Below are 26,027 nucleotides of genomic sequence, written 5' to 3'. Positions count from 1 at the left end.
GTAAAACAGGAAGTATCACACAGAGACGCGAACTTGACACAGTGGAGACAGCAACTAAGAAATACAGAGACATAAACCATAAGGCAGAGGTCTAAGAACCAAAATACACAGGGAAATACTCAGCTGGGAACACAAGAGACTAGACTAGAGAGAGTAACAAAAAACCAACCATGAGAACATAATGCACAATGCAGAGTGACAGAAAACAAGAAACTCAAACATGCAAAGACACACAATTACACAGAACAGAGGGGACACAGAGAGACATGAAGGGCAAGGGATCAAAACTAGAAGCCATAGAATAAATCACACACAAGTACAATAATACAAAAATCACAAAGAACTAAAAACGCTGGGTCAGGAGACCCAGGACCGTGACAGTTTCTCTGTCAGTCACAGCAGGAGGAAGACTGTCACTTTTTTGTCTTTTTACCTTTGACTCTGTCATTTCTTTTGGAGCTTAGTAAACAACCTGAACACGCGTTAGCCACTTTTTAATTTCTTTCTTTGTTTTTAGCAGCATTCCAGGGCTGTGTGCTGCCCAGCAATTTTGTTTTTCAAAGCATGTTTCTTGTGTTTGAGCAATAAAAAAAAGTTACTAAAAAAACCATCTGGTTACACGTCATTTTTCTTTATACTACCTGAGCTGGTACATAATAAATACAACAATAAATACTGTACCTTCTACAACACGACTTGTGTAGATGAGTTAGTAATATCTCTCCCGAGCTTGCAGAATTAACTAAATTAAACCACATCCCACTTTTAAAGACAGTAGAAGGCGACCTGGCTAGATGGATTTCTCTACCCATATCACTCATGGGAAGGGTCGCCGCTATAAAAATGATGGTCTTGCCAAAAATAAACTATTTATTTTCAATGATCCTAAATAAGCCATCACAAGATTGGTTCAGATCTCTAGACTCGTATATTTCTAAATTCCTTTGGAAAGATAAATCCCCACGTATCAGCTTAAAAACACTACAAAGGACCAAGGATAAAGGAGGATTAGATCTGCCTAACTTTAATCACTACTTTTTAGCCAACAGGCTTCAGTTCATCTCTAGATGGTTTAAACACATCTTCTTAGATGAAACCTGGATAGATGTAGAACAGGCACTATGTAATAACCTAGAGATTTCAGACCTACCATTTATCAGCTCAAACATCAAACGACATGAATGCTTTAAAAGCATCAATATCAGCTCTTCTCTGACAGCATGGTGGGAGTTTCTAAAATTGACGGCGTCTTCATTAATCCCATGCAAACGTACACCTATCTGGAACAATCCGGACATATTACAAAACAATAACATGATAAACTTTCCAGTTTGGAGTTATAAAGGAATTAAAAACTTGGAACATATATTGGAAGGAACAGACTTTATTTTATTTGACAGACTAGTTACACAATATGGGATCAACAAGAAAATACTTTTGGAATATCAACAAATTAAATCCATAGTAAAAAAAAGAAATTTAATTCCAGTGAAGCTGAATTACAAACACCACCAAGTGTGGTACAATGTTTTAATCTAACCCCCCCCCCCCCCCCCCCCCCCCCAAAAAAAAAATTATTGTCTAAAATATACAGCACACTTTCTAAAGTAGATGAATCAATATCCCTTCCGATTGCAAAATGGGAAGCAGATTTATCAATCAGCTTAGACCAAATCCTTTGGTCTCAGATATACTTAAAAACCTTTCAATGGATCAGAAATCCCAGTTTGCCATTAATACAATACAAAATATTACACAGAGTGCACTATACTGGTCATAGGATGTTCAAGATCGGCTATACGTCTTCCAACAACTGCTCACACTGCACAGCAAATACACCGGACAATTATATCCACGCTCTTTGGTTCTGTCCACCAGTTCAGAAGTTTTGGCGCAAGATATGTGACGACTTATCAAAGTGTCTGAAATGTAACATTCCAGCCTCCCCTCCCCTGCTTGCTGGGCAACTTGGATGAGGTCACTACAGAAATAAACACAGCCCACGTTGTTTTTACGGCCCTATGCATTGCCAAGAAAATGGTCCTCATTAACTGGAAAAATAAAAATAATCTTAATTCTAACCAATATAAAAACCATCTAATAGATCACATTAGTCTTGATACAGCCTCTGCCATCACATTTGATCAATCCCTCTGGACTACTTTGATTGGCTTCATCACCTAGTGGGGGTGGGGGGTCATGGTTTAGTTCTGCCTTCGCTATTGTGGTTGATATGGGGGTCGGGACGGCCTTAGGGCATCTAGGGATTCCCTAGGGACGTTTTCCCTGTGGCCATGACCTGGTAAGGGGCTCTGGTGGCTCTTAGATGGTGTTTTCCTTGTGGCTGCTTACAGCGGAGATGGGGGAGGGTCTGTGCTGGTGGACGTTGGTTACTGGCCTGGTAGCCTGGCTGCCCCTGGGTGGGTCCGGGATGGGCGTGGAGGCTTGGGGGTCTGGGGGTGCTCCGCCCCCAGGCTGGGGCTCTGGCTGGGCCTTGGGGCCTTGGGTCCTGGTTGTTGTGTCGCCGGGGTGGTGCATGGGGGCTCAGCCCCGGAGCGGGGGACCTCTGGTGCATCGGCCTGAATGGAGGGCTCTCTAACTGGTGGGGAGGCTGTTACATCTTTGCAGGAGGTCTCCTCTCTACAGGAGCAGACTCTGCAGGTGGGGGAAAGATATTGGAGAGGTGGAGAATGACTCAACCTGGGTGTCTATTGTCTTGTGTAGTCTGGGAGAAGATTGGATGACGGGGTGGGTGCATTTTTCTCTGCAGTGGGGTCGGGTGGGCTGTCCCGGACTCTGTGGGGCCGGGTGGTGCTGCTGCTGTGGGTCCCGGTCCGGATGGGCCTGGGCCCTCTTGCCCCGGTGGGTTCCAGAGTGTGGGGGTGCCTACTGGGGTCAGCGGGGGAGCTTGGGTGTAAGACTCCACCTCTCTGGGGACATCTCGGGCTCTCCGAGGTGTGGAGACCTCTCCCCCCTCGGCACGCTCCCTGCCGGTGGCTGGTGTTGGTGTGTTGGTGGTTCTGGGGGCGACTGTGGCTCAGGGATTTGGGAAGCCTCGCTTCTGTCAGTCTGCCCCAGGGCAGCTGTGGCTACAACTGTAGCTTGCCTCCACCAGTCTTATGAATGTGAGAGTGAATGAATAGTGGAATTGTAAAGCGCTTTGGGTGCCTAGAAAAACTCTATATAAATGCAATCCATTATTGTTATTCGTTTTGGTGTCTGGGGCGGGGCGCTCATGTATGTACCGACTCACTCCTGGTGGCCGATTGGCGGGGCCTGGCACCTGTGGCCCAGCTAGGCCCCTTACGGGGGGTCGGGTGCCCTCAGGCCTCTCGGCCTGATACCCGGTCTTCTCTGGCACAGCTGGCTGCTGGCAGAGCCCGCGGGCACATCACTGCAACCCCCTCTGGCCTCTGCTCCGTGGCTGCTGGGTGACCTCTCGTTTGGGGCTCTCCTCAGCTCTTCCCAGGAGGGTGGCACGTTGGCCCCCTGGTGGTCCTCCTCGGGTCCTCGTACTCTGGGGCCTCTGGATGTCTGGGGCCTGGATCTCCTCCATACCTGCTTCATGCCCTGGGGGACGGGGCTATGGCTCCCCACACTCCCTAGCAGATCGTTACATGGAGAAACCTTTTGAATACAAGCGTGCTGATCCACACAGGTGTGTACACAGTTTATAGAAATAATTACATCAGCTGCATTTATAACTGTTATTAAATAACAGCAGCACACGAGAACTAAAGTGTAATCCCAGCACATTTCGCTTCGCTTGCACTGATTCTTTAGAGATGACGACCGTGGTGGGTAATTAAGGGCAAACAATATACAAGTGGCGTGAAAAATGGAGGCTGCATTACCTTTCCAAAGCTTCCTTTCCCGATGGCCCGCAGTATCTGGAAGTGGTCAAAGTTTACTGTGGAGAAAATGAGAAGCAGTTAGTGAGAACGTGTCAGTTTGAGCTGAGCTATAAAACAGGGAACATGACATGTACAGCACTGTGCAAAAGTCTTGAGCCATCCCTCATTTGCTTCCAGGGATCCGGACTTCCCTGTAATCTTTAAAGTGGTATTAAGGAATAGCTCTCCAGGCTTTTTAAAGTGTTTCTGATTTTTAATCCAGGGCTTGTATTTGACCACTTTTTGTCTGTTAAGACCCTTCACACTAATCTCTGAAACATTCAAACATAAACAGACACCTAAGTCACGGAAAGGACCACAAAACTTAACAAAGAACCAATTTTAAATTGTATCTGTACACATTTACTTGCAGCCTATTGCAAAAAAACAAAAGCCCACATCATTTGTTCTCACTTCTTTAGTTGAAGAATGCAGTTAATAACACCGTTAACACAGACTGACCTGGCAAAACACGAAAAAATAAGGGGGTGGTTCAAGACTTTTGATCGGTACTGTATGAGAAATGCAAATGTTCACTTCACAATGTATCGCTGCACTTCGGCAGTACTGTGAAGATTAAATGTTTTTTCCTTCCCGATGCATGTGAAAGGTTAAGACTTACATCTCCAAATGTACTGGAACTGATTTGAACCAGAGGACTCAGCCACACTGTTACTATGTACTGCATAAACACGTTTACCGATGAAGGTAAAGCAGACGCTGTCCTGACTGTGTGGCTAAATTTTGTGCTGAAAGCATCAAATCAATTGAATATGATTAACTTGCTATGAGAGGTTTTTACTCCAAGTGTGACTTTTTCTGGCTTCATACACCTTTCAGGGTCAAATTCAAGCACTTTGTAAGCACGTTTAATGTCCATTTTCAACATTTTCCAGCACATTACCATAAAAAGGATGCATATTTCACTTCGCATCACCTGAGTAAGACCACGTGAAAGGCCAAATTAATAAGTCTTCTCATCAGATATTGATGCTTCTTTCTTATGTGACACAAAAAACAGGAGGAGACAGATCTTTGCTTGTGTTGTTTTTTAAGTTCATTCATTCAAAACTAACTGTAAGACGCTTAACTACATTGCAGTCTGTGTTATTGTTGTAGACCTAATTATCACCTTTAAAGTGTTTGTGCTAATAACATCATGTAGAGTAAGACAGGCATAGAGAACAGCACTGACTGGGAGAGGCTTTGAACACATGACATACTCAGATCAATTCAACACTTTAGACTTTAAAAATGCACAAGCGTCTTTCAAAAACCCATTTATTTAATCTATCATCATTGATATTATTATGTACAGTTAGAATGTACTGTTCATCTCCCTTAAATAAACAGGCAGCCTTAAAGTGTGAAATAGTCACTTGTCTACTGTCTCAGTGGCTGATAGTGCCCCACAGGCCTCAATGTCAGCTCGAAGCCATTATGTTTCAATTGTTTAATGATAAACAGATTTTGAATGAAAGCCAGGAAACTTCGCTAGCACAAAAAGTGCCTATTCTTTGTTCCCATATGGTTCAGTCATATTACCGTCATTTCCCCCTAAGCTGTTCCCAAAGACACCAGGTTAATACTTGAAAAGGCTGCAGCGATACACAAAAATATCATCAATATTCTGTTTACTTGGTGACAACGTCGCTTTTAGCCTTCAATCAGAAAGCCTGACGTTGGCTAGTTAAGCATCGGGCTAACGTTTAACGCTTTCACTTGAGGGAAGTAACTCGTATTACTGCTACTGCTGTGTAATCTTGGTTCAATTCACAGCATATTCTACAAGTTACCCTGCAATAACTAACTGTTAGAATAGCGCCACCGTATTGTATCGCACTGAGTGCACTTCAATCCTTTATCCCGCGAGTTTGCTAGCTAGCAAAATAATAATACCAATTTTAAACAAATAACATGTGTAACGTACACACTCGAGAAAATTATTTACTAGTACTTACGCAACTCCCCCGTTGTGAAAACGTACAAATCCTTCTTGTATTTTTCGTTTTCCAGCAAACACTCATTAAAACGGCCTCCAGGCACATTAGCGCACTCACCCCCGACTGATCAGGGAGGGGGTGGGGGGTCACACACTGAAACAGACTAACGTGCAGAGGTACAGCCCAGGCAGACAAATGTTGCTTTTAGACTTTGCGACTCGTTTTATTTCTCTATCTGATAAGAAAACTATTCAGATAGTTCTTTGTGGTGAATGAAATACGGTTACAGTTTCAAGAAGTTTTAAGCACCAAATCCGAAATCCAAGCACTGCAATATTAAAATCCAATTCAATTTCTTGTTTGCTCCGAAATCTACGACATGACTATATACAGAAAAGCTTGACATGGTATGCAAAAAAAACCCCGAAGACAATACAAATACAAATACATGAACAAAAAATGTTTTAACTGTCAGTTATGTCATTTTAAAATTTTCCAAAACTAACATTTTCTTTGATTGACTGATATTAAATTGATTAGGGTCAAGTTTAGTGTGAACAATATTACACAAACAAGCACGTGTATGCGCATGCGCACATATTAGAATCCCTTCCATCGCTTCTAATATGTGCGCATGCGCACATATTAGAACCCTTCCATCGCTTCTCATATGTGCGCATGCGCACATATTAGAATCGCTTCGATCGCTTGTGACGTGATAACTTTGCTTTGATCCTTTCTGACGTCATAACTTTGCTTTGATCCAAAACCTATAAATAGAAGCGCTCACCTGTTACTTTATGCTTAACGGACGTTGACCTGCAGCAACTAAAACCCTTTTGAGAAGATTTGAGAGCAATTTACAAGAGAAACCAAAACAAGTTCAGTTTTGTTTCTCACCAATTCACAGCGCAAACAGACACATTACACCATGTCAGCCAACCCATCCTTCGGCTCAGATGAGCTTGGAATATCTAAAGGGACCATTTTGGGAGATCACCACATGGTGGAGGCTTTCCTTGGAGAAGGAAGCTTTGGTGTCGTAACGAAATGTCGCGATACAAAAAACAACAAAACTGTTGCTGTTAAAGTCAACAAAAGCGACCCTGAAATTCTGCTCCAGGCAAAACTGGAAATTTTCATCCTGGAGCAGCTACGACGCTTGGATCCAGACAGGTGCAACATTGTGGAATGGAACGGCTATTTCCTCGATGGAGAGCGCATTTGCTTGAATTTTGAACTCCTTGACCAAAGCCTGTCAGACTACATAGGGGACCGGAATAACCAAGGTCTCCCAATGAGAGAAATCAGGCCAATTTTGCATCAGCTCGCAAATGCTCTATTCCACCTGGGTTCTGTGGGAATAGTGCATGCTGACCTCAAACCTGTCAACATCATGGTTGTGAACCGCAGTGAGTCTCAAGTCAGAGTCAAACTTATAGACTTTGGCATCGCATGTAACACCTCTGCAGTGATTCCTGGTGACTGTGTGGGGACAATTGGTTATTGTGCACCTGAGATTATGCTTGGCACTCCATATGATGAAGCAATTGACATGTGGTCTCTGGGGCTGGTAGCTGTGGAGCTTGCTACAGGGGTGCCTCTCTATCCTGGGGAAGACGATTATGATGTTTTGAAATTCATAATTGAAACCCAGGGTCAGCTACCAGATCATCTCCTAGAGTCTGGCTTGTACACTGACAGCTATTTCATCGAGGATAACCACAAGGAACAGCGCTGGACATTTAAGACCCCAGAACAATTTCAATACGAGACAGATTATCGATCCAAGGAAACTCGATCGATAAAACTTAAGTGTCTCGATGACCTCGAAAAACTGCTGAAAGTTAGGCGAGGACCGGAAAATGGCCAAACATTATTTGTAAGGCTAATCAAAGAAATGTTGGCCTTGGATGCAAATCAGCGCATAACACCCTCAGAGGTTCTGAAGCATCCCTTTTTCCACCCTGGCCTCTCAAGGAGAACCCCCTGCACTGACATGAATAGTACAGGGGGAGAACTCCTTGTGCTCTCTCAGCAGCCTTCAAGCTGGAAAAGTCATGGATTGCAAAAATTCAGCTGCAGTTTCCAAAACTCAGTTGAATTTCCTCAAAAAGGAGACATCAACACCTCAGCCAACCCATCTGCCTCTGAAGACGATCTTCAAATAACGGAAGGGACCATTTTAGGAGATCACCACGTGGTAGAGGCCTTCCTTGGAGAAGGAGGCTTTGGTTTAGTAACCAGATGTCGCGATACAAAAAACAACAAAACCGTTGCTATTAAAGTCAACAAGAGCGACCCTGAAATTCTGCTCCAGGCAAAACTGGAAATTTTCATCCTGGAGCAGCTACGACGCTTGGATCCAGACAGGTGCAACATTGTGGAATGGAACGACTATTTCCTCGATGGACAGCGCATTTGCTTGAATTTCGAATTGCTCGACCAAAGCCTGTGGGACTACATTGGGGACCGGAATAACCGAGGTCTCCCAATGAGAGAACTCAGGCCAATTTTGCATCAGCTCGCAAATGCTCTGTTCCACCTGGGTTCTGTGGGAATAGTGCATGCTGACCTCAAACCTGGAAACATCATGGTGCTGAACCACAGTGAGTCTCCCGTCAAAGTCAAACTCATAGACTTTGGCCTCTCATGTCCTGCTTCTGCAGTGATTCCTGGTGACCGTGTGGGGACAATTGGTTATTGTGCACCTGAGGTTATGCTTGGCATTCCATACGACGAAGCAATCGACATGTGGTCTCTGGGGCTGGTAGCTGTGGAGCTTGCTACAGGGGTGCCTCTCTATCCTGGGGAAGACGATTATGATGTTTTAAAATTCATAATTGAAACCCAGGGTCAGCTACCAGATCATCTCCTAGAGTCTGGCTTGTACACTGACTGCTACTTCATCGAGGATAACTACAACAAACAGCGCTGGACATTTAAGACCCAAGAACAATTTCAATACGAGACACATTATCGATCAAAGGAAACTCGATATATAAAACTTAAGTGTCTCGATGACCTCGAAAAACTGCTGAAAGTTAGGCGAGGACCGGAAAATGGCCAAACATTATTTGTAAGGCTAATCAAAGAAATGTTGGCCTTGGATGCAAATCTGCGCATAACACCCTCGGAGGTTCTGAAGCATCCCTTTTTCCACCCTGGCCTCTCAAGGAGAACCCCCTGCACTGACATGAATAGTACAGGGGGACAAAACCTTGTGTTCTCTCAGCAGCAATCATCGTTTGGGTGGCCAGAATTCTAGGGGAGCTAGAAATTCTTGTGGAAAAAAAGCCCAAAACAATAACATCAACAAAAAAAAGCAATGAATGTGGTCTTAAACTTGGGCACAATTTGGCTTGAAATCCATCAACTAATCTCTCAATATTCAAAGCGGAGCAGCAGACAACTTACCATCACATCAGTCCTTCAATCAGACCTACAACAAACGTCTTCAGTCTCTCACCCCAACCGGTCGCAGCAGATGGCCGCCCCGACCTGAGCCTGGTTCTGCCGGAGGTTTCTTCCTGTAAAAAGGGAGTTTTTCCTTCCCACTGTCGCCAAAGTGCTTGCTCATAGGGGGTCATATGATTGTTGGGTTCTCTGTATGTATTATTGTAGGGTCTACCTTACAATAATACATACAGCCTTGAAGTGACTGGTGATGTGATTTGCTGCTGAATGAATTCGGAACTAATTGGAAATCTGGATATTAATTAAATAAACCTGCTTTGAGCATCAATTAATTGTTGTTTGAAATTCTTTATAAATATATAAATATAGTGCCACTCTTCTACTGTTTAAATTGCAACTGTTTAAAACTGACTAATTTATTCATACACTTGAGCATAAACACATGCACAGTAAATGGCCTGTACTTGTACAGCGCTTTACTTAGTCCCCAAGGACCCCAAAGAGCTTTACACTACATTCAGTCATTCACACATTCACACACTGGTGATGGCAGCTACATTGTAGCCACAGCTGCCCTGGGGCGCACTGACAGAGGCGAGGCTGCCGGACACTGGCGCCACCGGGCCCTCTGACCACCACCAGTAGGCAACGGGTGAAGTGTCTTGCCCCGGGACACAACGACCGAGACTGTCGGAGGCGGGGCTCAATCTGGCAACCTTCCAATTACAGGATGAACTGCGAACTCTTGAGCCACGATTGACCTATATACACATATACTTTACAGTACTAGTCAGTGCTTACATACTAGTTCTTTTCCCTACTTTTTCATGCTTACTGGTACAAATGCCTGTTACTAGAGTTAAATGCTATCAATGTATTCTCACAGTTATGGAACTGTACAAATGCATACAAAATAACGCTCACGTAAACATAACTGTGCACTAGTTTGCCCTTATTGCTGCAGTTTGTTTCAAGTTGTTCTCTCTCTCTCTCTCTCTCTCTCTCTCTCACTCACACACACACACACACACACACACACACACACACACACACACACACACACACACACACTCACTATGTAACGTTTCAGCAAAAAAAATACCGCCCCTCCCCCCCACAGTGACACCACCACCACTAGTCTGCACAGCTGACATAAGGCAGCATGGATCCATCCTTTCATGCTATTTATGCCAAATTCTGACCCGACCATCTGCATGTCAGAGCAGAAATCAAGACTCATCAGACCAGGCAACATTTATCCAATCTTCTCATGTCAAATTTTGAGAACTGTAGCTTCAATTTCCTGTTCTTAGCTGACCAAAACGCTCTTCTGCATTCTTTGGTTGCAACAAATGGTTGTATGAGCTACGGTTGCCTTCCTATCAGACATTTTTCTCTGACCGTTGACATCAATAAGGCAGTTTTTCCAAGAGAACTGCCTTTCACTGGATATTTTCTCTTTTTTGTCACCGAAAAGGGTGTCTGTGTTACTTCTTGTCTTATATATATTGTCTCTGTTTTCCTCTGTCCTTTGTCAGAGTGCCTGTTCACCTACCCCCTGTGTCTCCATATTCCCAGTGTTCAAGGTTTCCAAGTGTTTTCCCAGTTTAGGTTGTCATGGTTGGTTCTGTTTGCTACTCAGCCAGAATAAACAGCTCGCTCTTTTTAAAAGTAGGCTCCAGAATGGATGATGGCATGTTCGCATGTCTTTATGCAACACTGAGTGTGCTGAACTAAAGGTAGGCCTAGTTTCATTTTCATGGTCATTATTATCAAGACAATGATTACGCCTTATTCTGATTATTTCTCCCTTTTGGAGGTGTAACGTTTACATGAGGGGTGTAGGAACATTTCCCCCTAAATATTTTTAGATAAACTTTTGCTAAAGTCACAGTTTTTGTCGTATTGATGATGCAGCTAGAATAAGTGCTTTTAAATAAAAGAATAACCATTCAAAGTGCTCAGTGGTGAAACTGTAACTCTTTCAGAGTTTGACAGCTGGACAAGTGATGCCGTATTTAAAGAAACATGAGATGAGTGCAGCATATTATCTGAACAGAGACCATTCAATGAGCAAGAATAAACACTGAAAGAGAAACACTTCACTGTTGATTATCATATGAAGTCTAATGAAAGCTGTTAATCTGTTAATATCCTGTTAATCTGCAAATACAGAACATGCGACTTTAAAGCATCCAGCAAAGTGATAACTGTCCTCTGCCCACTAAGTAGTGACTCTACAAAAGATTATTTTCAATATCATCTTTATATTATATTTAGTTATTCTCCAGCGCAACAATGTAAGGAGCTCTGTGATTGGTTAGGAAAGGACAGACTGGCCACCTGGATTTTTCTTCACTGCACATTGATCCATAGCTTTGCTCTGTAAAGGCTAACAAAGTGCTTTTGCTTTACAAAGACATTCAGCGTCGGTATTCACTCTTTTAAAATGCCACTGAACACTGGAGTGAAATGGAGCCCTGATCCTCAGAGTTTTATTGTTGCTAACATTTCTTATAGATAGCACAGATAGTGCCCCACTGCAGTAATCACTCATGTCTAGATATTCCTGTTAAAAGGAGTTTTTCCTCCCCACTGTTGCATAGCAAACCTAGCAAACACAAACTATTGTATAAAACGATCTAATTTAAACGAACAATCATATTGAAGCTTCAGACAGCCGTCATATGACAGTGAAACACTGCCATCTGCTGGACTCGAATAACAAAGACGCTGCTTTGACGGGTGAGGGAGTTTCAACAAGTCTGCAACGACTCAAGCATCAAACTACAGAACTATTATAGCGGACATGGTGCTCTAATGACTGCTTCATTAACGCAGGTCAGAAAGGATCAAACATATCAATAAATTGTGAAATACAAAAAATTACTGTTTCACTGCACACACAAACCTTCTCTTATTAGCACAACACTGCCCAGGCCTCAGAGTGTATTCCATATAGGCTATTAAACCTTAGCATGTTATTTTAATGTCTTACAGGTAAAACAGCCAAAAAGTAAAGTTAACTGTAATTTAAAATATTCAGCTGCAAAAATGCTTTTAGCAAATAATTTTTTATGACTGCTGCTAAAATTCAAAGAGAGATAATCCCATACAGCTTATGACAAAATTTGATCCGAAGTGATTGATGGCCCTAATCACGACCTTTTGACCTCCCGCCCCTCCCCCCCGGAAGCGTGTAATGAGCGTGACGAATCGTATCCGGAGAAGGGGGGGTGGGAAACCCCCCGCGTGACGAATTATATCCTGAGAAAGGGGGGTGAACCCCGGAAGCGCGCCATCTGTTGCTAACCGTGTCGAATCGCATCCTGAAAAAGGAGGGGTGAACCCCCGGAAGAGCGCCATCTGTTGTTGGGAAAAAAAGTTTTTAGTGGGAGGGACTGCAGCGAGGGAGGAGAATAAAAACCAGAGAGGAGGAGTCTGTCACAATTCCTAAGTCACACACACAAGATGGATTCTTTCCTTCTGCAGCGTTCCTGTGTCCGATGAGATCTGCTCTCCCAAAGAAGAAGGCTTTGAATATGACATATTCAATCTCGATCCGGACCTTATAACCCTACCGGAAATACTCCGGAAGTGTCTAGTCATTTTCAGACCTGTTGCGTCATGTTCCCTAAGCACAGCGGTGATGCAGCAGATGATTCTGTGATGTATAGAGAGACAGAGCGGATGTAATTTTACTTTCTTAAGCTGCACCGGCGTTTGTAATGGGAATAAAGAGTGACTTCCTGTAGAGATTTCAATAGTATTTTATTTTCCTATAATACAGACGCTGTAAAAAAACCTTTAAGATACACCATAGCTTGTGATGAAAAGAAGAACTTTCTATCCGCTTGTAACCTACAGGCTGCCTATGTGTAAAAAACTACTTTTCCTTTTGAGAGACTGAAAAACAAACCAGCGACAGGCGATCTTGTTTCACACACACACACCCACACGCACACACACACACACACACACACACACACACACACACACACACACACACCCCGCGGGCCAAGGAGGAGTTTTTTTCTTCAATACTTTAACAATACGTTTTCTCAATAGATAGAAAATGATGACGCTGAGGAGTCAACATCCGATATTATCATTGCTTGTAACCCGGTTTCTTACATCTCCCCATAAAACAAGTCTTAGCGGGGAAAAAAGCTCATATTCGAATAAGTTTATTAAAGCACCCCCCTCTGTGGGAAAGAGTCAACCATGAGGCGAGTTTTGTCAACAGTAATTGTCCATTTGGTAAAACAAATATCCGTCTCAAAGTCATATTTTACCGTTGCAGAATGTGGAAAACAGACGGCGTTCGCAAGAAGGCAATAAAAAAAAAAAAAAAAAAAAAAAAACCTCTCTAACTATTGGTATTGTCAAGAGAAAGATGCGAAAAACAGATGCTTCGCTAGACTAGGATAAAATGAGAGAAGAAACGGGAGGGGAGTCGATATCTGTGACAGTTCTACCAATCGCGAGGAAGAATCCGTGAATATTATGTCAGCATTCCGTTCAAACAACGCCGCCGATCACACACACACACACACACACACACACACACACACACACACACACACACACACACACACACACACACACACACACTGCGGGTCAAGGAGGAGTGAGACGGCAGAATAGTTTTTTTCTTCATTACTTTTACAATGGGATTTCTCAATAGATAGAAAATGACGCTGAGGAGTCAACATCCGATATTATCATTGCTTGTAACCCGGTAAATAATTTCGTACATCTCCCCATAAAACAAGTCTTAGTGGAAAAAAGCTCATATTCGAATAAGTTTATTCCCCTCTGTGGGAAAGAGTTTTTTTCTCAGAGTCAACCATGAGGCGAGTTTTGTCAACAACTGTTGCCCATAAAGTAAAACAAATATCCGCCTCTAAGTCGTATTTTACCGTTGCAGAATGTGGAAAACAGACAGCCCTCACAGGAGGCACCATAGTTAAAATATTTAAATTTCAACTAAATTTGTAGTAATGATCGGATTTCCTCACTTATCTACACCACACTCCTTGTCCTTGATTTCTTATCGTTCCTCTGTCCCTTAATAGAAACCACATATATAGAAACTATCCTCCCTTTCAGTTGTCTTTTGCACTTCCATATCGCAAAGCAGTTACTGTAGGTTATTTTCTGCTTATGCATTAATGTAATTAATTAACTTATTTATCCTTAAGTAAGGTAATGACTTGAGTTCTAATGCTTTTTGTCTCTTGAGTTAGCTGTCAATGTGGGATTTTTTTCCCCCTTTTGTCCAGTTAAAGCTGCCTTTCATTCTTCAACACAGCTTAAACTCTAATAGGTAAGCTTTCTTGTAATTTCTTAGTTCTGCAGGCTTCTTGAAAGACATCCGAGACTCTTCTTTGGATGCTGGCTGCCTTTTGTTTTGTTTTCTGTCAAGATGATCCCACACTGCTTCGATTATCTTGAGGTTCGAACCCTGGAGAGATCAATCCATGACTGATGCGTTGTTTCATCCAGGCATACTTTGACTACATTGGCAGTATGTTTGCGATCATTGTCGTACTGAAAAATGAAGTTGAAGCCAATCAGACACTACGTGGTATTACATGGTCGATCAAAATCTGGTGGAACTTTTCTACATTCATAATTTGATTAATTTGGATAAGAGCTCCAACAACACTGGCTGAAATCCAGCCTCAAAGCACGGTAGAGTATCCATGCTGTGTTAAAGACGGCTATAGACATTCACTGTTGTATCTCTCTTCGGACCTCTTCCATGCATATTTCAAATTTGGATTCATTACTCCATAAGACATATTACAGCTGATTTCTTTTTCCAGCCAATTTCTTGTGTAATTTGGCACACCTCAGCCTTATTTTTCTCTGTTCCCCTTCCTTAAGAATGGCTTATTAACAGCCACCCTTCCAACTCAGATAACTTTTGATGAGGTTTCATGAAATGTTTACAGCACTTGAGTTACTCGCCACGGCCATCCTAAATGCTAAAAACACTAAACTTTAATTCTAAATTACATAATTAACATTAACCAGAAAAAACAAGCCAAAGTCAAAATGTTGCTGAGCTGACCTGTGGTATGCTATGTCTTCTAAAGCACGTATAATGTAAACAGAACTGGTCTTTGCACAGAAGCCTGTGGAGCTTCATAATTAACCTCAGTGTGTGAAGAGGACTCTCCATTTAATAATAGCTATAATAAAATGTTCTGGCCGACGGTGTTAAACGCTGCACTTGGGTCTAGCAGGGAAGATTTCAACTTTTCAATACGAATGAAGGCTGAAAACTGATTAGATTAATGTCTGATGATCTTTTCCGTGCTTCTTCAAGTTTGTAACACCAAACATATTAAAGGATGATGTAAGGCTCACAGGAAGAGTTTAATTAGACACACACATTTACTATTTTTCTTTATACTCTTTCTTTCTTGACATGTTTAATATGATTACTATCAGAGGAGAAAATGAACCTTGTGTAGTCTAAAAACTTTTTTATTTAATCAAACTGTAATGTTGTTGAACTCTGACGGACGTGTCTTTTAATCTTGTCAACAAATCCTTAATCATCTAAATCTGCCATTTATCATCTTGTAAAATGTTCCCTCTGCTTCTGTTGCACATCTCCCCCCGACACTCTCTGCTTCACCAGCCCTGTGCAGGTGGTCCAACCCCTGCCTGCCTCCTTAAACTGGGGTGTTTAAATCTCTTTACCTCTGTTGTGAACTTCACACAAAGTTTGTGGTAACAAAATCAAACTGACGAGGATCTCGTTTGAAAAACACACACACTCACGAGACAAAATAAAAACAGACTGCTCAAAGCAAAAGCAGAGCCCTCACAGCTGGTAGTACAAACACAGTGACAACATGCGTATTAGATACCCTCAGTGCCAAAAGCCTAAATATGAAAAAAATGTGATCACCAAGAATATCCTAAAAATGGCATTGAGGTGCGTGTTACAGTAAAGAAAAAAAAAGTAGCCAAATTTTCATCGGAAAATGTTGAATTTTAGTAAAAACAATGCTCTGTAGTTTGATACTGTCGTTACAGACAAAGCAGATGTTTAAAGCCTTTGGACGCACATTTGAAACGCACTCATTCTCCTTATCAGCTGGAAACATTAAAGCCGTAAAATGACTTTTTCAAACGGATAAAAACTATTGAACAGCAGCAATGTTGAGCCTGTTCCAAAATTTGAATGTACATGTGTTGAAGGTGCGGGTCTTGTTGAATTATTAAACATACTTTCTTTAATTTTTCGAGCCACAAAAACAACAACTTTTAATTTTCTTCTGCTTGAGTCTCGGCCTCGGGTAGCTCTACTTATCATTGCTCAGTCAGTTGTCTGTTTGTGCTACTTTTTTTCAAGGAGCAGTGGATTATTGGTAAGGGTGACTTTATGTGTTTAGTTACTTAAGTGGAAGTACTGTGGAAAGTTTTACCTTACATACATAGATCTACCAGTACAGCTTCTGAGGTAACTGTTTACAAAATGTTATAATCTATTCAAAGGTTCTTTGCAATTTTACATTGATAAACATTATCCTTAACACATTTGGCCCACATAAAGTACTATGGCCATCACACAGTCATTTAGAATTGTTTAAATAACTCGTGTCTTAAGTCCTTCCATCAAACAGAAAATTAAAAAAAAAAAAAAAAAAAAACATGGTTCACTTTTACATCACAAAATGTTAGAAATATAAGCCGTTCATAACAACCTGAAAGGCTGGGAGTTTAAAATGCAAACCGATGGAAGCAGAAGTAGAAGACTATAATGTCTCAGAGCACACGGTGTCTATTAATGTGTAGACATGTATAAATAAGAGCTTAATAAAGATGCTTAATTTCTTAAGAAATAAACAGGTGGAGTGATCTTTATCAAAAGTGGATGTTGCATCTGTGGCTAAACCACTGTACCCAAAAAAAACTTTAAAAATCTACTGTGTGTGAGGCTGTGTAAGTAAAGCTTGCCCTTCACACCTGCGTGTAATAAACCATTTGTTTGGGGTTGTGGATTTGGCACCTCAGCATTGTGAAAGTGGGGAAACATGTTTCTGGCTGTGCATAAGATTCCTCCTTACAACTTAGAATCTCAGTTCTAAATGAAATTCAGATGTTTTTTTAAGTATGGCTAATGTATTATTTGACTTCTAAGGCACACACACACACACACACACACACACACACACACACACACACACACACACACACACACACACACACACACACACACACACACACACAAGAACAACACAGAGAAGAAGAAGAGGGGGTTGTTTTACTACACATCATAAAAACGCAATCATTCATCTTCCAACTGTATCTTTCTGTTCTGGCTTTAGAATCATAGGTTGTTTACTGAGCCGTACTTTGGGAGTCATACTGTTGTGATACTGAGGAGAAAAGGGTAAGGTTTGATAGACTAAACCATTACACACACAAAACTTGAATAACCTAAAGAGTGTGTGAGACTGCTAGCTGTGTTGTTCAGCATTAAACTCATCTACAAATGTGTTAGTAAAGAGCGACTTGTACTTCTGTCCCATTAAGCAACGGTTTAACAAATTTCACTGCAAACTATAAAAGGAATCTGGATTTATATAGAACATAGTAGTGATGGATTAAGTGCAGGAAACACTAGTATAAGGTGTCTATTGAACAAATCTCCTTCAGCGTTCAAAATGACCAAAGTGAGGCCTACAGGCGTTTCTCTCGGTTGGTTGTGTTCAGGGAAAAAGCAGCTAAATACACTGAGATTGCTCCCCATTGTTAGTGAGTTAACTCTGGATATCTGTAGGTTTTGTCAAACTTGGAGTGAACAAAAGCAGAAAAACAGTAAAAGATGCAGACAGTGAAAGTCTGGTTTATTTCATGAACACAATGAAACATTTTACAGTCCACAGAGCAAAGTAGCATACATGATAAATAGATACACATAACATGAGAAGTAAAACTCGTCGTCTTACCACATGTTATATTCTGTAAACTTAAAATAACCACAGAAATTAGAGTTTAGTGTTTTAAAGTCATTATTAAAAACATGAGTCAACATTACTGAAGTGACGCTTTAACGATGCGTCTTATCACCGTGTTTATGATGATAAAACATGTTCTCTTGTTAGTAGTTGTCTGCGCTGTCACTTGTCATGAAAATGTCCAGAGCCAGGGTTCCTCTTTAATCACCATTGATCATTAATAGGGTCACAAAAGATTTGTCACATTATCCCCATAAACAAAATGCTTTTATAGAAATCATTGTGATACAAATATTTAGATTCTTGATTCACAATGTGCACGAACTCAAAATCTTTAGAGGTTCATATTTATAAAGTATCGTGTAACCCTGGAGAGTTACTAAGGGTTTTAGTGTGTTATGAGTGATGTTAGTATTTTGAGTTCACTGTTAAGTTTTATTAAGTTAAATTATTTTGTTGAGAATTAATAAAATAGAAGATGTCTATAATGTCCTGATGGTCCTTGAAGTATACAGGGGGAAGTACCGCCTCCTGCCGTTCACTGCGTAGCAGTTACGGATATCAGGAGAGAGGGAGAGGAAGAAAAGTCCGTTTTTTCCAAGTGAAAAGCGTAGTTGTTTTTATTCAGTCGGATTGTATGGTGGAAATAAACTATCTGGAAATTGTTGTTAACCAGAAAGGAGTTTGTTACTGCTCGGATTCTTCTGGGTGAGTTAATTTGTTGTGAACAAGAATATTGTGAGTTTAAGCCACTAACGATGACATGCTAGCGGCTATCGCGGCTATTGCTATTAGCCATGTGGCTGTACATGTGTGATTGTGAGGATTATACTGTATGTTAGAGTTTGTTAGCTTCCTATGACGATGCATTTAAAGATTGTAAGTCATATGTATGCTGTAGATGTTGATATGTTCCTATATCAATCCTTAATTGTGTTCATTGTGAGGTGAATACAGTTTAAAGAAAATGGGGTTATGTTTCTTTGTAGTTGTGCTACAACGCTTCACCATCGCCATTTTGAAGCTCCAGGAGAGTCCATTTTATTGGTTACTTTGGTAAGAAGTTATCATTGTCTATGTTTTGGAATATTCTGTCGTTCTTTCTGTATACTGGAAAGGTAAAATGCAAATTTGTTAGTATGTATGAACGAAACATAAGAAAGGATATATGTATAAATGACTGAATATAGATTTTTGAATGTTATTCTGACTGTGTTATACAGGTCAGGTTTTTTACTTGGGAGTACAGTTCAGTGATGATCCAGTCCAAAGATGGCGAGCCACCCTTCCAGGATCCTTGAGATGATTGCTCTAGGAAGAGAACTAAATTCTTTGGACGAACTGTGAACTGTACAAACTCTACTTAAGTGGTAGGATAGATTTGCACCTCATTCCTCCTTTGCACACCCTGCAAGGAGAATCCTCATTGCTGGACTCACACTTAAGGGTGTCGGCTGACACGAGAGAGAGACTGAGTCAAATCCCCCCGGGGTTGTGTGTGTTTTGTTTATTATTTTCCATGACTTGGGCCCAATTTTTCCTTTCATGTACTGTTATTGTTTTCATTGTATGTATGTAAGATTCTTTAATTGTGAATACAAATTGATCAAACCAAGTTCTCAGAGCGTTTCATTAGTCATCCACTGCTCCAGTAGTCGAACCTCAGCTATTGGCCCAACACACAGGTGACCATTTAAATCTGTATCCCAAGTGTTGAAAGGGGTGTTACAGAAACTTGGCGAGCCAGCCAGGAGCAGGTGGCAGACTATTGACGCTTTGTTTTCATTTTTTCTCCTTTTTGGGCAAAAATTCTTATCTTCAGTCATTATAACAGTAATTTGCCAAATTGGTGACATGGAGGTAGTGACACGTGAGCTGGTAAAGATCCCTAACTCTGTCATGGTTGAAGGGTTAACCTGGACTGAGGTGGACAATGAAGTACAGAGCTATCTAGAGACTCATGGTTCTATTAACCGTGTCTTGCGTATAGATGAACCGAACTCAGAGTTCCATAACAATGCAATTGTTGAGTTCACTTTTGGTACTGCGTTGCAAACGCTTGCTCCTTTGTTGCCATTTAAATACAAAAGCCCCACTCGGCCTGATGTGACTTTCCACGTGTGTGCGCTTGCTAGTGTCTATACCCCTGTGGTTAGCAATAGTGCTACTGAGAGTTACATGTCTGAGTTGCAAAACATTGCTAAGTTAACAGGGAAGTCATTTCAGCTTCTTTTGCAAGCTGAACTAACTAAGTTGAGCTCTACAGTTGCAGCCACAGTAGAAAATGCCCCTGTGGACAGGAGTCAACATGAGGGAAGTCAGGCACCTAATTTCAGCTCGGCCTCATTACCGCAAGGTGCAATGCAATCTAGAATTGCTCCTGATACCACTATTCAGGGTGCTGCACTACGCTCAGCTCCAGAGATACAAAACCTGACCAAAGAGCAACAACCGAGAATACCACCAGTGACGGTGAGTTCATGCCCAGATCTAAGCCCCAGTGATCTCAACCCCCCTGAGATACAAAAGGTCGTTGTGGAGCATATTGTGCGAAATGAGGAGGCACCGCCACACCATTATGCTGCCTCACGCCTTCGAGTCTTTTCAGGCCGATTGCCGCGGCCAAATAATGAAACGGATTATGAGACCTGGCGCTCTAGTGTGGAACTTCTTTTAACAGACCCAGCATTGTCTGATTTAAGTCGCTCCAGGAAGATTGTTGACAGCTTGTTGCCCCCTGCTTCAGATTTCATTAGGCATCTTGATTCACAAGCTTTACCTTCTGCATATTTGCAGCTTCTTGACTCAGCTTATGGTGCTGTGGAGGATGGAGATGAGCTGTTTGCTAAGTTTATGGGTACTCTGCAGAATGCTGGTGAGAAACCATCAAACTACCTTCACAGACTCCAAGTTGTGCTTAACACTGCTACAAGGAGAGGAGGGGCCTCTGCTGATGAGTTTGATAGGCAGTTGTTGAAGCAGTTTTGTAGAGGCTGCTGGGATGACTCCTTAATAGCAGAGCTCCAGCTTGAACAAAAAATTAAAAACCCTCCTAGTTTTGCTGAATTATTGCTCCTGTTGCGTACTGAGGAAGACAAGCATGCTAACAAGGCAGTACGTATGAAAAAGCACCTTGGTACTTCCAGACAACAGCCAGCCCCACCCAAACAGCATGTTTGGTCTCAACTGCAAACTGCCTGTGTTTGCTCTGAGTCTAAGGCTGTGGCAGAAACCAATCTCCTGAAGAAACAAGTTATTGAGTTACAGGCTCAAATGGCTCAGTTAACCCCCCACAGGAAAAGCAGGGGTAAGAACGCAAACTCAAATGCAAAGGTGACTGTGCAGACCAACCCTGCTCCTGAGCAGCCCTTGGCAGTGCCTGTTCCAGAGCACCAGCCACCTCCCAGGCCACGCCCGTGGTACTGCTTTCGGTGTGGAGAGGATGGCCATGTAGCCTTGAGATGCAGTAATGAGGCTAACCCCGTGCTAGTAGCAGCAAAAAGGAAGCAATTTCAAAGAAAACGGCAGGAGTGGGAGACGCAGAATGGCTCTGTGGATCCACACCATTTAAACTGACAGCAACTCCTGTTGTGGGACAGACAGGAGTTCAGTCTAACACTAGTCCCTCTACCTCCAAGCAAAAAGGCAAAAGACAGCCAAAATGTCAGCCATGTGGGCTGCCACAGAGGTTAGTTGGAAGCAAATGCACTGCTGAAGTGTGTGTTGCAGAGAAAAGGGTAAACTGTCTTTTAGACTCTGGATCTCAAGTTACAACGATCCCCTTGTCCTTCTATGAAAGCAACCTGAGGGACCAAGAAATTAAATCATTAGATGATTTGTTGGAGGTTGAAGGAGCTAATGGACAGCAAGTTCCATATTTTGGCTATGTGGAAATAGATATCACTTTTCCTAAAGAGTTTGTAGGAGAGGAGATTGAGATTTCTACTTTGGCCCTTGTGGTTCCAAACATGAGAGAAAATGCCCAAGAGCAAATTCTCATTGGCACCAATACACTAGACGTGTTGTACTCAAGTGTTGCTACTCACATGAATGAATTTGGCCTACCTGTCCAGTATGGCTACCGAGCAGTCCTCAAAGCCTTGGAGCTTAGGCACAGACAGCAACCCAATGGCAAGCTGGGCCAAGTAAAACTGTCTGGGGGGAAATCTGAGACGATTCCTGCTGGACGGACTGTTGCTTTAGAAGGGGTAGCCCTTGTTGGGAGCTCCTTTAATGAAAAGTGGGCCTTGGTAGAGCAACCAACAACACCCTCCTTGCCTGGTGGCCTACTGGTAGCAAATTGTTTAATCACATTGCCTAAGAAAAGGGCGAGCACATTGGCAGTGATAGTCAAAAATGAAACCGCCCATGATGTAACAATCGCACCAAAAACAGTGATCGCTGAACTCAGTGCTGTTCAACAAATAGTAGCACATAAGTCTGACACAAATGTACCTGACTCTGTCAAAGACAAGAACAATTCTAGTCCAGATTTACAGTTTGACTTTGGAGATTCTCCTTTGTCAGCTGACTGGAAGGAAAGAGTAACACAAACATTGAAGTCAATGCCAGAAGTGTTTGCTCACCATGACCTCGACTTTGGTCATGTAGGTCAGGTCAAGCATCACATCAGACTTCACGACCAGACACCTTTTAAGCAGAGAGCCCGGCCAATACACCCACAGGATGTTGATGCCGTGAGAAAACATTTAAGGGAGCTGTTGGATGCAGGCGTGATTCGCGAATCTGAGTCTCCTTTTGCGTCCCCTATTGTGGTGGTCCGGAAGCGTGATGACTCCATCCGTCTCTGCATCGATTACCGCAAATTGAACTCACAGACAATCAAGGACGCCTATGCCCTTCCCAATCTTGAAGAGGCTTTTTCAGCTCTCACAGGCTCAAAGTGGTTTTCGGTTTTAGACTTGAAATCCGGCTATTACCAAATTGAAATGGAGGAGGCCGATAAGGAGAAGACCGCGTTCGTGTGTCCCTTGGGATTTTATGAATTTAATAGAATGCCGCAAGGAGTCACAAATGCCCCCAGCACCTTCCAGCGCTGCATGGAGCGTTGCATGGGTGATCTGAACCTCAAAGAGGTGTTAGTTTTTATTGATGACCTTATCATTTTTTCAGACACAGTTGAAGAGCACGAGAGGCGCCTTCTGCATGTTCTGAATCGCCTGAAGGAATATGGTCTCAAACTTTCACCAGAGAAGTGTAAGTTCTTTCAGTCTTCTGTCCGATATCTAGGCCATATTGTTTCTCAGAACGGAGTTGAGACTGATCCAGAGAAAACTAGTGCCCTGAAAACCTGGCCAAAGCCATCTAACCTAAAAGAACTGAGGTCCTTCCTTGGGTTCAGCGGTTACTATCGCAGGTTTATTCAGGATTTCTCCAGAATTGTGAAGCCGCTGAATGAGCTAACAGCTGGATATCCTCCAACCTGCAAGAACAAGGAAAGAAAGGCCAATGTCAAGTACCGCAATCCTAAAGAGCCATTTGGTGAGCGCTGGACTGCTTCTTGTCAACAGGCTTTTGACACCATAATCGAGAGGCTCACTTCAGCACCTGTCTTGGGTTTTGCTAATCCTAAACTTCCCTACCTGCTCCACACAGATGCGAGTACGACTGGGTTAGGTGCAGCCTTATACCAAGAGCAAGATGGTGAGCTTAAGGCTATAGCATTTGCAAGCAGAGGGTTGTCTAGAAGTGAAGCTAAGTATCCAGCACATAAGTTGGAGTTCCTAGCCCTTAAGTGGGCTGTCACAGAAAAGTTTAGTGACTACCTTTATGGGGCTAGTTTCACTGTGGTCACCGATAGCAACCCCCTTACATATATTCTAACCTCTGCCAAGCTTGACGCGACTAGTTATAGATGGCTGTCTGCTCTCTCCACCTACTCATTCAAGCTGCAGTATAGGGCTGGAAAACAGAATGTGGACGCAGATGCATTATCACGAAGGCCACATGGTGGACTCATAGATGATCATATCTCAGTGAAAGAGAAGGAAAGGATCTGTAAGTTCACTGCCAACCATCTATCAGAAACGGAAACTTCAGAGGTCATTCAACCAGAGGTGATCAAAGCCATCTGTGAGCGGCATGACATCTATTTTGCTGGTGAAGGTTCTGAGTGCTCTGATCACTCAGTTGCTTTGGTTGAGTCCATAGCACTCAGTCCTGAAGCCCTGCCACCTTGCTTCCAAGGGAATGACAGTCATGGGCTGCCAGTTATCCCCTTTTTCTCATTTGCTGAAATCTCAGAGAAACAGCAAGCAGACGCAAGCATCAGGGAAATAATTACTCAATTGGAAAGTGGTGAGACACCTCCACCTCAAGTGAGAAAGGAGCTCCCTGAGTATGGACTCTTGTTAAGAGAATGGAACCGGCTAGAGCTCAAAAATGGAGTCTTGTTTCGCAAGAGACAGGGAGTGATGGGAGTGACTCATCAACTTGTCTTACCAAGAGAACTGAGAGATATGGTACTTGAAAGTCTACACGACGACATGGGCCATCTTGGTGTTGAACGCACCCTTGATCTAGTGAGAGCTAGATTTTATTGGCCTAAAATGTCCTCAGTGGTTGAAGAAAAGATTAAGACTTGTGATCGCTGTGTGAAAAGAAAAACTCCACCAGAGAGAGCAGCCCCAATGGTTTCAATAGCGACCACCAGACCATTGGAATTAGTCTGCATGGACTTTCTGAGTGTGGAACCAGATCAAAGTAATACCAAGGACATATTAGTAATAACGGATCATTTTACTAAGTATGCCCTTGCAATACCAACGCCAAACCAAAAGGCGACTACCGTGGCTAAGTGTCTGTGGGAACATTTTATATCACATTATGGGTTCCCTGAAAAACTCCATAGTGATCAGGGCCCCGATTTTGAGTCCCGTACCATTAAGGAGCTGTGTGAAATGGCAGGAATCCGGAAGACACGGACAACCCCGTACCATCCAAGGGGTAACCCTGTTGAGCGTTTTAACAGAACGCTGCTGCAGATGCTAGGCACTCTAAATAATAAGGACAAGTCACGTTGGAGGGACTATGTTAAGCCTCTTGTGCATGCATACAACTGCACAAAGCATGAAGCCACAGGGTTTGCACCTTATGAGCTTATGTTCGGGAGACAACCAAGACTCCCTGTGGACTTAGCTTTCGGGCTTCCTGTTGATCCTCTGCCATTGTCTCATTCACAGTATGTGCAAGGCCTGAAGAACCGCCTGAAAGAGAGTTATGAGCTTTCAAGCAGAAATGCTAAGAAATCTGCAGATCGTAACAAAACTAGGTTCGACCAGAGAGTTACAGGGTCTAGCCTTGAACCAGGGGATCGAGTGCTAGTTCGAAATGTGAGACTGAGGGGAAAGCACAAGCTAGCAGACAAATGGGAGGCAGATGTGTATATAGTTGTGTCACATGCTAATGACCTTCCCGTGTATACAGTGCGGCCTGAGGCTGGAAATGGTCCTTTGCGCACTTTACACAGGGACCTCCTGTTGCCCTGTGGGTTTCTGCCCGTAAGTGCTCCTGAAACCCCAGTACCGCCAACAGTGCGAAGGCCAAGAACCCGTCAAAACCCAGGTCATGTAAACGAATGCTTTGATGATGTCATGTCAGACGAAGAAGAAGTGTATCCTTCAAGGGTTGTACTTTTGGATCCAGCTGCCTCCACCCTAATGCCCAAGGTTGACCACGTTTCATCCGACATTCCACCAGAGCAGCACGTTACTGACAATGTGATCCCTCTTAGCAGAGTGGTTGTTCCCGGAGCAGTTTCAGATGAAATT

The 26,027-nt window shown here is 42.7% G+C and overlaps 1 long non-coding RNA gene across 1 annotated transcript; it reads left to right on the top strand.

Moving 5' to 3' along the window:
* Nucleotides 1-18,675: 18,675 nt before the first annotated feature.
* On the top strand, nucleotides 18,676-19,852 carry LOC112434727 (uncharacterized). The gene is made up of 2 exons (XR_013096233.1): nucleotides 18,676-19,293; nucleotides 19,461-19,852. It is a non-coding gene; the product is annotated as an uncharacterized LOC112434727 (long non-coding RNA).
* Nucleotides 19,853-26,027: the final 6,175 nt, after the last annotated feature.

The sequence above is a fragment of the Maylandia zebra genome, unplaced genomic scaffold (genome assembly GCF_041146795.1).
Source record: "Maylandia zebra isolate NMK-2024a unplaced genomic scaffold, Mzebra_GT3a scaffold03, whole genome shotgun sequence".
NCBI classification, from domain to species: Eukaryota; Metazoa; Chordata; class Actinopteri; order Cichliformes; family Cichlidae; genus Maylandia; species Maylandia zebra.
The sequence above is the reverse complement of the archived record's forward strand: the minus strand, read 5'-3'. Positions and strand labels throughout refer to the sequence as shown.